Below are 12565 nucleotides of genomic sequence, written 5' to 3'. Positions count from 1 at the left end.
ACCTTTAGATTTGAATGTGTTGCTATATAAATCAACTAAATGCACATAAGTGCTATATCAAAGGACACTTATCCAGCAAAAACACGTGTTAGAGTGGAGTATGAAGAAAATACTTTAATAAATAAACTTGGAATTTACAAACAGTAGCTGACCAAGAGAAGCATAGGAGCTTATAAGGATGCATTCTGGGGCATTTGCCCAAACAAGACTCTATGTGTATATGTATGTTTATATATACATACACCTTGCATAGCACTGAATCACTATAGCATTCTTTTCTCTTGGACAACATTTTCAGTGGGGCAATAGTGAGTGAGACCCATGGAAATTTCACATTTTATAAAATTTCTGTTATTCTGATGCATAAATGTATATACCTTCATAGCATTGTTTCATTAGGTTGAATATATTTATGATAATGAGTTCGACATTGGCTAAAAATTATTGAGAAATAAAAACTTGCTTATTCTGATATTGTATCATAAGACCACCAAATTTGTTTCTGACATGTTCTTGAGTGAATATTCTTCAAATTAATTAATTCTTGTTTTATACTCATTTCCTTTCTTGAAGTTCTTCATGACACTCTGTCTACTGTACTTCATCATACTTCTCCCTCTCTCTGTTGTCACATATAATCATCTCACTCTTCACCATCCATTTTCTCTCTACATATCTGTTGAATTTCTCTTCCATACTGAAGGTATCATGCACATTAGTGTTCAGTATATTGATACTTTCCTCTTGGGCATTGTTTTAAATTTTCTCTACTTTATAATTTTTGTCTCTATTGTCTCATCCTTTTGTTGTGACATCAAGTCTTCTATATTGTCTTATAGTAAATATTATTTAAATGCAAAGTGAAAATTAAATTTGTTGCTGCAAAACATTTGTAGAAGTGTAAAAATATAATAAAAGATTAGTCTTATTGTTATTCCAGGGAATTAAAATGGGTGAAAATGTTTTTGTGAAATACATGACTGATTTCCTAGAGTTTTTCTTGAAAATGAAATTAGGGAGAGATGTAAGAAACTATTATTCACATTCATGCATATTCCCTTATAACGGAGAAAGAAGTAGCAAATAATAAGATTTGGATAAGTTGAATACGTGATGATTTATTCCTCTTATTATAAAAATGAGATTGCCAAAAGAGAATGGTGATTATATTACAGTCTGGAACTAAGATTTAAATGACTTCAGTTCTGCTGGGTTTGTTGATGTGGTCTGCTGTCTGTTGTGGTAATGATGAAAACCAGACTGGTTGAAGTAAGCTGTGTGATTGGCTGGTGTCTGGCTCACCGACATTGGTCCAAAGAGACATGTGGTCAATGGCTGCTGCCAAAGGCTAAGCGAGGCAAAATAGAATGGTTTTTATAACCTTGGGTAGGTTCCAGAGACAAAGTGGTCTTTCCTGTGTTGAAAACAAACTGTTGCAAACACATGACTGGACAGTTAGTAATTGACCAATATATGCAACTAGTTTGGCAACCCGCTAGATCATGTGACTAAATGGAAAGAAAAGGTCTGGTGAGCCCATTCTGCAGTATTTAAGCTCAAACAACCAAACATAAAAGCATTACACACTTCTGTTACACCCTCACATTTTTCACATGATTTTTACTCATCATGAGTGGAAAATAACCTGCAATTCTAAATGCTGAAAATTCATCTAAACTGTCAAAAGCATCATACTAGATGTGAAATTGCAAGTGTTGAAGTGATTGGAAATTTGCAAGCATCAGGCATATAATGGGCTACATCAGCTATTATAACCATCATGAAGAACTTGGACAATCTAATTATAGCAAAGATGACTCATTGAAAGTTTTTTTTTTCTTTGAAAGTTGTTGACTATATTGATGGACAACAAAATGCAATGAAACATTAATAGAAAAAGCAAGTAGCATTTTCAGGCACTTACAAGAAGGAGAATTTAGAAGCATTCACTGCTATGAGAGGTTAGACTGATAGATCCAAATACAGTGAAGCTGCAAATACAGAGAACCAGACAGCCAAAGAATGTCTCCAGGCTTTTTAAGTGTATCATGAAACATGATCAGAGAAGCATGCACTAACTTTCTGGAATTTGAAGAACAAAATAATTCCAGCAGTCACCAATAAGATTATAAAGTCTCATGGTTTATCTATTGAAGAGGTAGAACAGTAACATTTCCAAAATGGGTCTGAAGACTACTGTAGAGTCAGTAACACCAAGAAGAATTGTTCCCCAATTACATTGTCACTAAGATTACAGAAATTGCAGACCCAATACCTGAGAACAACCCTACCTAGGAACACAGCAGGGAAGTAAGGAGGGCTGTTCTAGACCTGATACCCTGTTTCTGCAAAGAAGATTGAAGAAAACAGACAAAAATTAAATATTCTTCAAAATGTGCCTGGTCTTGTCTCAACACCTTCCATGCTTTTTCACACTGCTGCTTTTCAAGTGAATTTATGGCAACGAGGTCGATGTACTCGTAGTTAAAGTTGATTAATTTGACCTATTAATTTTTTAACAGCATTAAATCAAATTTTTACTAATTTTATCGTAACTTTAGATCACACTGAGGTTATCTAAAGCTATTTGGAAGGTGTGGCAGTGTGACTCTGGATTTTCTAGATTTTTTAACACTATTTATTTTCATATCACTGTTAGGAATAGTCTATCAAGCTTGTCTCTGTTTATATTATGTTAATCACCTCATTTAGCACTACATTTTTTAGGAATGTATCAAGAGCTAACCAGATTATTACTGTATGTGTGTAAGTGCAAGGCTGTGAGGTTAAGAAGTTTGGTTCTCAACCATGTGGTTTTAGATTCAGTCCCACTGGGCAAGTGCCTGCTTCTATCATCATCATCATCGTTTAACGCCCGCTTTCCATGCTAGCATGGGTTGGACGATTTGACTGAGGACTGGTGCAACCGGATGGCTACACCAGGCTCCAATCTAATTTGGCAGAGTTTCTACAGCTGGATGCCCTTCCTAACGCCAACTACTCAGAGGGTGTAGTGGGTGCTTTTTACGTGTCACCCGCACGAAAACGGCCACGCTCGAAATGGTGTCTTTTATGTGCCATCCGCACTACCAAAATCTTATGAGTAGATTTGGTTGATGAAAACTTAAAAGAAGCCCATATATATGAGTGCAGATAGCTAACGAGATGTGTATATTTGTAAATGTGTGTGTGTGTAATTTATATAAATGAAGTGTATATATGCGTTTGAAGTGCAGTAGCTCCAGCTGGAACCCTAACGGTATGTACATGTGGTATTTTAGAAGAGTAAAAATTCCATACTGCTTAGTGTGACCTCTCACAACGAGCATTTGTTTGATTTAGTACTCAAACTGAACTTTTCTCATCATCTCTTTTTATTATAAGTGAAAGCAAGCCAAGCCTAATGTTACCTACCAGCACAGCTGCAAGCACCTCATGTGAGGAATCAGCTGCATAGGACCAACCATCATTCTCAAGAGGAAGTGGTTCACTTCAACCCTTTTGATACCAAACTGCCTCTGGCTCTGTAGTACAAAATGTCTTGGTTTCAAAAGTTCTGAATTAAAATCTACCACCAAACCTTAGTCACATTTTATGTTCCTAACACTAGCTGAATGATGACTAAGTTATTTGACTAAATTCTTTGTTATATTTAAAATTAATTGAAAGAAACACAGAGCTTCTCAACAGAAGTATGGTGACAAAAGTGTTAAGCAGGGAAGAAAGTAATAATTGAGACTTAAAAAATACAGTGGAGTTCTGCTTTAAGCATCCCATATAACTTATATTTTGGGGGATTTTCAGAAACTTTGCATATTTGTGTCCTACATACAAGAATTCATATGATTATGAAAAAAAGTATTTTTGTAATTTATTGAATTTTTTAAAAATGAGTTTAAAATATGGACAATCTGAATTTTTTGTTTAATTCCCAGCATTAGATCATTAAATGTGTTTAAGGGGAGAAAGATATTGACAAACATCAATAAGTCAGTGACCAAGAAATGAGGAGAGCATCGAGTGGTTGTGAGATGTGCTAAAAATAACAGCTAAATAGCCCTTAAATCACACACGAAATTTTTCTTCTTTTGGTTTTTGCATAATCATATGAATTCTTGTGTGTAGAAGATATTCACAAAAATTTTCTGAAAAATCCAGAAAATAGAAAAGTTATGTGGGTTATATAAGGTGCTTAAAGCAGAATTCTGCCAAAAATACTTCATAAAAGTTATTCTTTGATTTTATGACAGTAACTAGATTATCATTATAGCAGCTACCAGTTCTTTTTTATTTTAGCATTACTTTTTCTCACTCATTTTTTTAAAACACATTTTCAACTTACTTTTTTAAAATTAGAGATTGTGATTCAGAAAGTATTCTTTGTTATTTTATTTTTGCATGTTGTATTCAAAAATGTAATTTTTCTTCTCTAGTAAAGATTAGTATTTCATTGCACACTTATTAATGTTGTCTTTCCAACATTGTAATGAAACTATGCACTTTTTATAAATTAGAATTATTCTTGAATGTATTTTGATAGCAAAACTTGGTCATATTTAAAATAATCAAAACTTCATGCTGGAATTGGATAGTTTTGCTTGTGCACACAAAGACAAAAATATGTGCATATAAGGTTTTCATGAGGAAACCAAGTTCTATTTTTTTTAAACTGAAGATGGATGCATACACACTTTGCAAAGAAACACAAAATTTGCATACAAGCAAATTTTTGCAGACACCCACAGCAAAAAATTAAGAGGAACATTGATTATAATTTAAAACTGTATGAATAAAGCTATTAAGGCCAGGTACAGACTATGTAAAAGAGGGCTATAATAGTTCTGTATTATTTCAAAAAGGAAATATTAGAGCTATAGCTCAACTCTAGAAACTGATAAGGTATTAAAAGTTTGTGACATTATACAGTTGAGCTGTGAACATAGCTTATTAGATATTCTTTTCTACTCTAGGCACAAGGCCCGAAATTTTTGGGGAGAGGGCCAGTCGATTAGATCAGCCCCAGTATGCAACTGGTACTTAATTTATCAAACCTGAAAGAATGAAAGGCAAAGTCAACCTTAGCGGAATTTAAACTCAGAATGTAAATACAGACGAAATACCGCTAGGCATTTCACCTGGCGTGCTAACGATTCTGCCAGCTCACCACCTTAAGCTTATTAGATGTTGACAATCAGGATCGGCCAATGTAAGACATACAATTACCTGCACTGCTATGCAAATGGAAAACAAGGGAAAGAAAAGTTGAGCATAGAAACGCCAGGGATCATATTGTAGAAAGTTGGACCCCAAATTAAATCAAAGACATAGAAACTCTGAGACTGGACCATTATAAGGTCCCTGGTAAAAACATGAGCACAGGAGATATCTTTCAAGTTGATGAAATCAAGGTCTACATAAACTTTTTTCTCTGACTATGCAAGGTTTCAAATATGTGACAAAATGCAGTGGTGCTTCTTGTTCAAAAATGCAACACTTCTGACATCAAGAATTGAAGGTCAATCAGCTCCCTATCAAAGTCTTCTTTCCTGTCATCTTGCAAAGAATGCTAAGGACTCTAGGATATCAACCTTGAGAATAGTCTGGCTTCCAAACAAGTTTCTCTACAATTGAATCTCCCCATGTAGTAGACTAGCCACAAAAGAAGATGCAGAAGTACAATATTCCACTGTATTTTTCACTGTCCATAATACATCTGCATAGAGACAGTGAAAGGTTCAGGATGCAAAGAGGCACAAGACAAGATGCCAGCATATTACATAAACTATTTACAATATGTTGAAATAGGTGCAGATGTGGCTGCTTGCTTCCCAACTACATGATTCAGTCCCACTATGTCACACCTTCATCAAATGCCTTCTACTATAGCTTTGAGCTGACCAAAGCCTTGTAAGTGGATTTGGTAGATAGAAACTGAAAGAAGCTGGTCATATGTATAATATATATCATCATCATCATCATAGTCATGTTGTTTAACGTCTGCTTTCCATGCTAGCATGGTTTGGATGGTTTGACTGAGGACTGGCAAGCCAGAAGGCTGCACCAAACTCCAATCTAATCTGGCAGAGTTTCTACAGCTGGATGCCCTTCCTAACGCCAACCACTCTGAGAGTGTAATGGGTGTTTTTTATGTGCCACTGGCACAAGGGACAGTCAGGCGGCACTGGCATCGACCACGCTCGAACGGTGCTTTTTACATTCCACCGGCACAGGTGCCAATCAGGCGGTACTGTCATCAGCCACAATGACTTCACTTGATTCAACAAGTCTTTGCAAGTGCAGTTTATTGCCCAATGATTGAAGGCTACTCTTAGATGGGCCAGTTATGCTGCACTGGCATAGGCCATGGTTATGGTCTCACTTGGCTTGCCAGGTCTTCTCAAGCACAGCATATCTCCAAAGGTCTCAGTCACTTGTCATCGCCTCCATGAGACCCAATGTTTGAAGATCGTGCTTCACCACCTCATCCCAGGTGTTCCTGGCTCTACCTCTTCCACAGGTTCCCTCAACTGCTAGGTTGTGACACTTTTTCATACAGCTGTCCTCATCCATACACAACACATGACCATACCAGCGCAGTCGTCTCTCTTGCACACCACAACTGATGCTTCTTATGTCCAACTTTTTTCTCAGGGCACTTACACTCTGTCGTGTATGCACATCAACATTACACATCCAGTGGAGCATACTGGCTTCATTCCTTGCTAGCTAACACTTGTCCTCAGCAGTCATGGCCCATGTTTCACTGCTATGTAGCATGGTTATTCGCACACCTGCATCATACAGTCTGCCTTTGACTCTGAGCGAGAGGCCCTTTGTCACCAGCAGAGGTAAGAGCTCTCTAAACTTTGCCCAGGCTATTCTCATTCTAGCAGCTACACTTTCAGAGCATCCACCCCAACCCTCGCTACTGACTTGGTCACCTAGGTAACGGAAGCTATCAATTACTTTTAATTTTTTTCCCTTGGCATGTGACAGAAGCTGTTTTCTGCACATTTTCAGTGTTTATTGCCCATGAGCCACAGACAAAAACTATCTTCCCAGTTAGCCTTCCTTTGATGTTGCTGCACCTCTTATGTGTCCATAGCTTACACTGGATACATCTTATGGAGTTTCTACAGATCGAGCAAGGCCATCTAACTGAAGGGATTTGTGATTTGTCTGCTTTCCTACTTATTAAGACTTTGGTTTTTGCTAGATTGACTCTAAAGCTCTTTGATTCTATACCTTGCATCCACATCTGAAATTTCTCTAGTTCTGATAATGACTCAGTTATTAGAGCAAGGTCATCAGCATAGAGAAGCTCCCAGGGGGGTCCTGTCTTGATTTCCTCTGTTATTGCCTAGAGGAATATGGTGAATAAGGGTCTGAGGACTGATCCTTGGTGGGGCCCTACCCCTACCCAGAATCCTTCACTATACTGGTTGCAAACCCTCACCTTACTGACAGTATCCCTGTACATGGCTTATATAGCTCTCACCAACCATTCATCTATCCCTAGTTTCCTCATTGACCACCAGGTAAGGGATCGGGGAACCCTGTCAAAGGCTTTCTCCATGTCAACGAAAGCCAAGTACAGAGGTTTATCTTTGGCTAGGTATTTCTCTTGCAGCTGTCTTACCAGAAATATAGCATCAGTGGTGCTTTTCCTTGGCACAAACCCTAACTGCATCTTATCTAAACTGACTCTTTCCCTAATTAGTCGGGCTATGACCATCTCTGTGACTTTCATTACCTGATCCAACAACTTAAAACCTCTATAATTATTTGTATCAATTACATCACCTTTACCTTTGTAGGAGTTGACTATGATGATGCTACACCAGTCATTGGGTATGACTCCTTCATGCATCACCTGATTGACTATACAGGTGACTAGACTGTAGCCGACACCACCAGATATTTTAAGCATCTCTGCGGTGATTCCTGATAGGCCGAGGGCTTTCCCTGTCTTCATAACCTTAATTGCTTTATCTACCAAGGTACTGTCAATTCGGTAGCTGGTCGCTCTTTTGGGTTGATATTCAGCAGACTCTCTTTCTCCCATTCATTTAGCAACCTTTCATAGTGGCGTCTCCAAGTCTCTTTGCAGCTTCATTACATGCAAGTGAGCCATCATCCATTCGGACACATTTCTCTCCTATGACATCATGATTCTCTCTCACACACTGTCTTGCAACACAAAACTCTTCAAGTCTTTGGTCCTCATGGTGCAGAACTTTTTGGTCCTCTCGATGCAGAATTTTTTCTTATCAGCTTCCCCTGTGGCTAAGTAAATCTGTCTCCTAGCTTCCATTCTGGCAATCTGATACAATTCCCAGCTACTACCATTCTTCCAGTCCTTCCGTGCCTGTTTCTTTTCCCTAATGGCCGTCCACTTCATTGTTCCACCACCACGTTACCTTGGGTCGAGAGGGGATTTTGGCACCACCCACAGATCTGGTCAGTAGCCTTCAACAGGTTGTCTCGTAGGAACCTCCAGTTGGCATCCACATCATGTGAAGCTATATTCCCCTCTATTTCATCAAAAGCTTTGAGTAATATGTCTCTAAATCTCAGTTCATTTACAGGATCCTTAAGCTTCCAGACCCTTCTCTTCTGGGCATCCATTTAGCCCTGATCCTGAAGTCACTAACTACTTATCTATGTTGTGGGGTGCATTCTTCACCTAGGTAGGTTTTGGCATTTGTAAGTAGCCATCTCTCCTGTTTCCTGGCAAAGATGTAATCAATTTGACTAGTGTGTCCACCAGAGTGGTAGGTGAATAGGTGACTGGCAGATTTCCTGAAGTTAGTATTACAAACCATAAGATCATTTGCATCACAGAACTCCAGCAGCCTGGTTCTCAAATCATGGCCTCCATGGAAGCCCCCTGCAAGTTATCCAACATGCCCACTGAAGTCGCCAGCCACAATCAGAAGATCCCTGTCATTTGTCAATGAGGTAGTCTGCAAGAGGGTGTCATAAAATCAGTCTTTCTGTTCCTCAGGTGGCCCTGGCTGAGGGGCATAAGCTGAGATAATGGTTGCTAACCCATGTTGCAGCACTAATCTAATCTCAAGTATTCTATCACAGACTCTGACTACCTCGATTACCTTACCAACCCATTTCTCTGCAAGAAGTATACCCACACTCACCAACCCCGTTAGTGTTCCCTGCCCAGAAAATCTTATACCTATGTTCTTTGCCTGTGAGGAACCCAGCAGAACTTCCTCTCCACCTTACTTCTTGGATGCAGCACAAATCTACACATCTCTCTATATATAGTATTTATCTCTTACCAGATGGTGTACTTATTTTGTCAATCTTACAAACATGAAACAGTACACTGTGTGTGTTGTGTCTCTGCATCTGTCCCCCACCACTGCTTGACAACCAGTATTGATATGTTTATGTCCCCATAATGTAATGGTTCAGCAAAAGAAACTGATAGATAGTACTGAGCAAAAAAAAAAGTACTGTGGTTGATTCATTTGATGAAAAATTCAAGGTGGTGCCCCAGCATAGCCACAGTCTAATGACTGAAACAAGGAAAAGACAAAAGAATATGAAAGATAAACAAGGAAAACAGGTACAAAAATAAATGGCAAATACTTATCTCACTGCCAATGAGTATTGATCTCAGAACTATGGAAAAGGCTACAAGATATCCATGATAGTAGCAAGCTTAAATATATGCACTTAAGAAAAACTAAAGTCATATGCAAGTCCACTGCAAAAAAGAAAAATAGACAGCAGCATTAGCATCAACAAGAGATGCATTAAGAAATTTATGTCTACATTTACCTGAGACAGTTGGTGACAAAAGACTGTCAGCAAGAGCAGGAGATGTGAAGTAGAATCAGCCTGAGCTGGATTGCATTTGGTAAAACTAGACTCCATCATGAGAAATAGAAGCATGCCATTAAGGTTTATAAAGAAAGCACCCAATTAGTGAAACTTGGTTACTGAACAAAGAACAATCCTCACCCAATGCAAAATGGAATCTCTAATAATGAGACTGACACTGCATGGCAAAAGATGGATCAAATAGAAAACGGGAGTTATTGACATATTTCACAAAATCAAGTGGTAAAAGCACAAGCAGGTGAACAAAATAGGTGATAGAATGGGCCATTGTGACTACATGCATTTGAGAAGACATCCAAAACAAAGATGGCAGGATGACTTTGACTAAGTTACATGTCTAAACTGGAAGCAAGTAGCCAAAGATGGATGGTGTTGAGGGAACTAAAGAGAGGTCCTTACAGTTGCAGTAACATGTATCCTGCTGATATAGAAGAACATATTTGTACCAACAACTCTAACCTATATCAAAATTTGACACAAAAAAAAATGTGTGTTAAAATATTGAGTTAATGTTAGGAACGTCAAAAAGTTATCTGGAAATATGCAGAGCAGAAATAAAAATATTAGTCCAGGGCAAGAGAGAATGAGTGTGAGAGAAACTTTAATGTAGAAATTTCAAAGGTTCTGCAGCTCAAGATTTTGAGAACAGAGGATCAAGAAAGACCGTTTTGTTATCAATATGCAAAGGTTACAGCTGAAAGAGAAAATGGTAAAAGAATGTCATCAGAGAAAACTTAGGAAAAAGGATGAGTATCTTTATTGAAAAGAATAAAAAAATATTGAACAAGAGTGGCTGTGTGGTAAGTAGCTTGCTTACCAACCACATGGTTCTGGGTTCAGTCCCACTGTGTGGCACCTTGGGCAAGTGTCTTCTACTATAGCCTCGGGCCGACCAAAGCCTTCTGAGTAGATTTGGTAGACGGAAACTGAAAGAAGCCAGTCGTATATGTGTATATATATGTGTGTGTCGGTGTTTGTCCCCCCACCATCGCTTGACAACCGATGTTGGTGTGTTTACGCCCCCGTAACCTAGTGGTTCAGCAAAGAGACCGATAGAATAAGTACTAGGCTTACAAAGAATAAGTCCTGGGGTCGATTTGCTCGACTAAAGGCGGTGCTCCAGCATGGCCGCAGTCAAATGACTGAAATAAGTAAAAGAGTAAAGAAAGAGGAGTAACAGACTTCATTAAGAATTGAAGAACTAATTAAAACCCAAGATCGGAATGTCTATTGATTAGGGTTAACTATGAACCAAACTTTTCAGTTAACACCCAGAAAAATGGTTGTCATATTCCCCAAGAAAATGTAGATTTAATTGTTCTTTGCAAGTTCGAATATTTTTATGAGTTTTTAAAATATTCTACAGTTAGATAGCGCAATGACTAGAAGATTAAGGGACTGGACATTTGCTTATATGGTGAAGAATTCAAGCTTTACCAAAAGCTGTTACAAAGTTCAGAAATAAGGTTTATTCCCGAAATGAAAATCGGAAAATAACTTCCATTTTCTGTCACAATTTATCATATTAATGGATTAAAATATTTCCTTCACGTACAACACCCGAGAAACTCGATCATTTCATTGTTTAGCAACAAAAATAGAGAAATTTTAATGATCTTACAATTTTAAAAATGCCAGCGAACTGGGAAACTATATTGCAATTGATATTTTTAAAAAAAGACAAAATTGAAGTAAATTTATGGATGATTAACAATAAATAATATACTATGACGAAAATAACTTGTATTTAGTACCAAGTTAAGTCCATGTATGACAGACCCTAAACAATTCGATTATGATAAATAATATAGGTCTATATAATCGGATCTTTTCATATAATTGACTAAAACCGGTGAAAATGAAATACGAAGTTCGTGGTAATAGAATTTTAAAAAAAAACACGTTTTGTAGTGAAAATTAAATGATTGGCATAATTGTTCAGTTTAGTTAAATAAAAAATTAAGAGAGAGATAAGTAATAAAAGAAGCAAAGGGACATTGGGTATTTAGTGGCATACAGAGCCTCAAGAAAGTGCTTTTTGGTCGAAGTACCTGACCGCACAGAAGAAACTTTAACTGAGCTGATACAAAGGTGGATTTTGCCCGGGTCTCACATAGTCAGCGATGGATGGCGAGCATATAATAACATTGGTATGCTCAATGGTGGTGCCTACACGCACGAGGTGATTATACACCAACATTTTGTTTGATCTTCACGGTCAAGACGTCCACACACAAAATGTGGAAAATATGTGGATGCGGGTGAAACGGAAGTTGAGACGACAGTTTGGGACATCGGACGAATTGCTTGTTTCATATATGCATGACATTTGTTCACTTTTTGGCAGCGATCGCCAGTCTTTATGCTGTATAAAATGCGGCTTCTTTTAGTACTAATCTTCCCTTAATTTTATTTTTTTCTATGTAACTAAAATGAGCAATTACCCAGTATGGTTATATTGAAAAAGTAATATATTAGAGTGACATTATTAATTTATATATCATAGTAAAAAAACGATTTGAAGTGTTCTAAAGTTCGTTCTACAAACTTATTGGAATTAGACAGTGAGGGGAAATGGCTGTAACTTTTTTATTTTTTAATTTTGGCGATTTTCGTTTTCGATAATGTGTTCTATATGTCACGGTCGTACGATTCCCCCTTAAAAAAATTTTGGACCCCCCCCTTCCCACACTTGATA

Source organism: Octopus bimaculoides, chromosome 20 (genome assembly GCF_001194135.2).
Source record: "Octopus bimaculoides isolate UCB-OBI-ISO-001 chromosome 20, ASM119413v2, whole genome shotgun sequence".
Taxonomy (NCBI): Eukaryota; Metazoa; Mollusca; class Cephalopoda; order Octopoda; family Octopodidae; genus Octopus; species Octopus bimaculoides.
Note: the sequence above shows the minus strand (reverse complement) of the source record.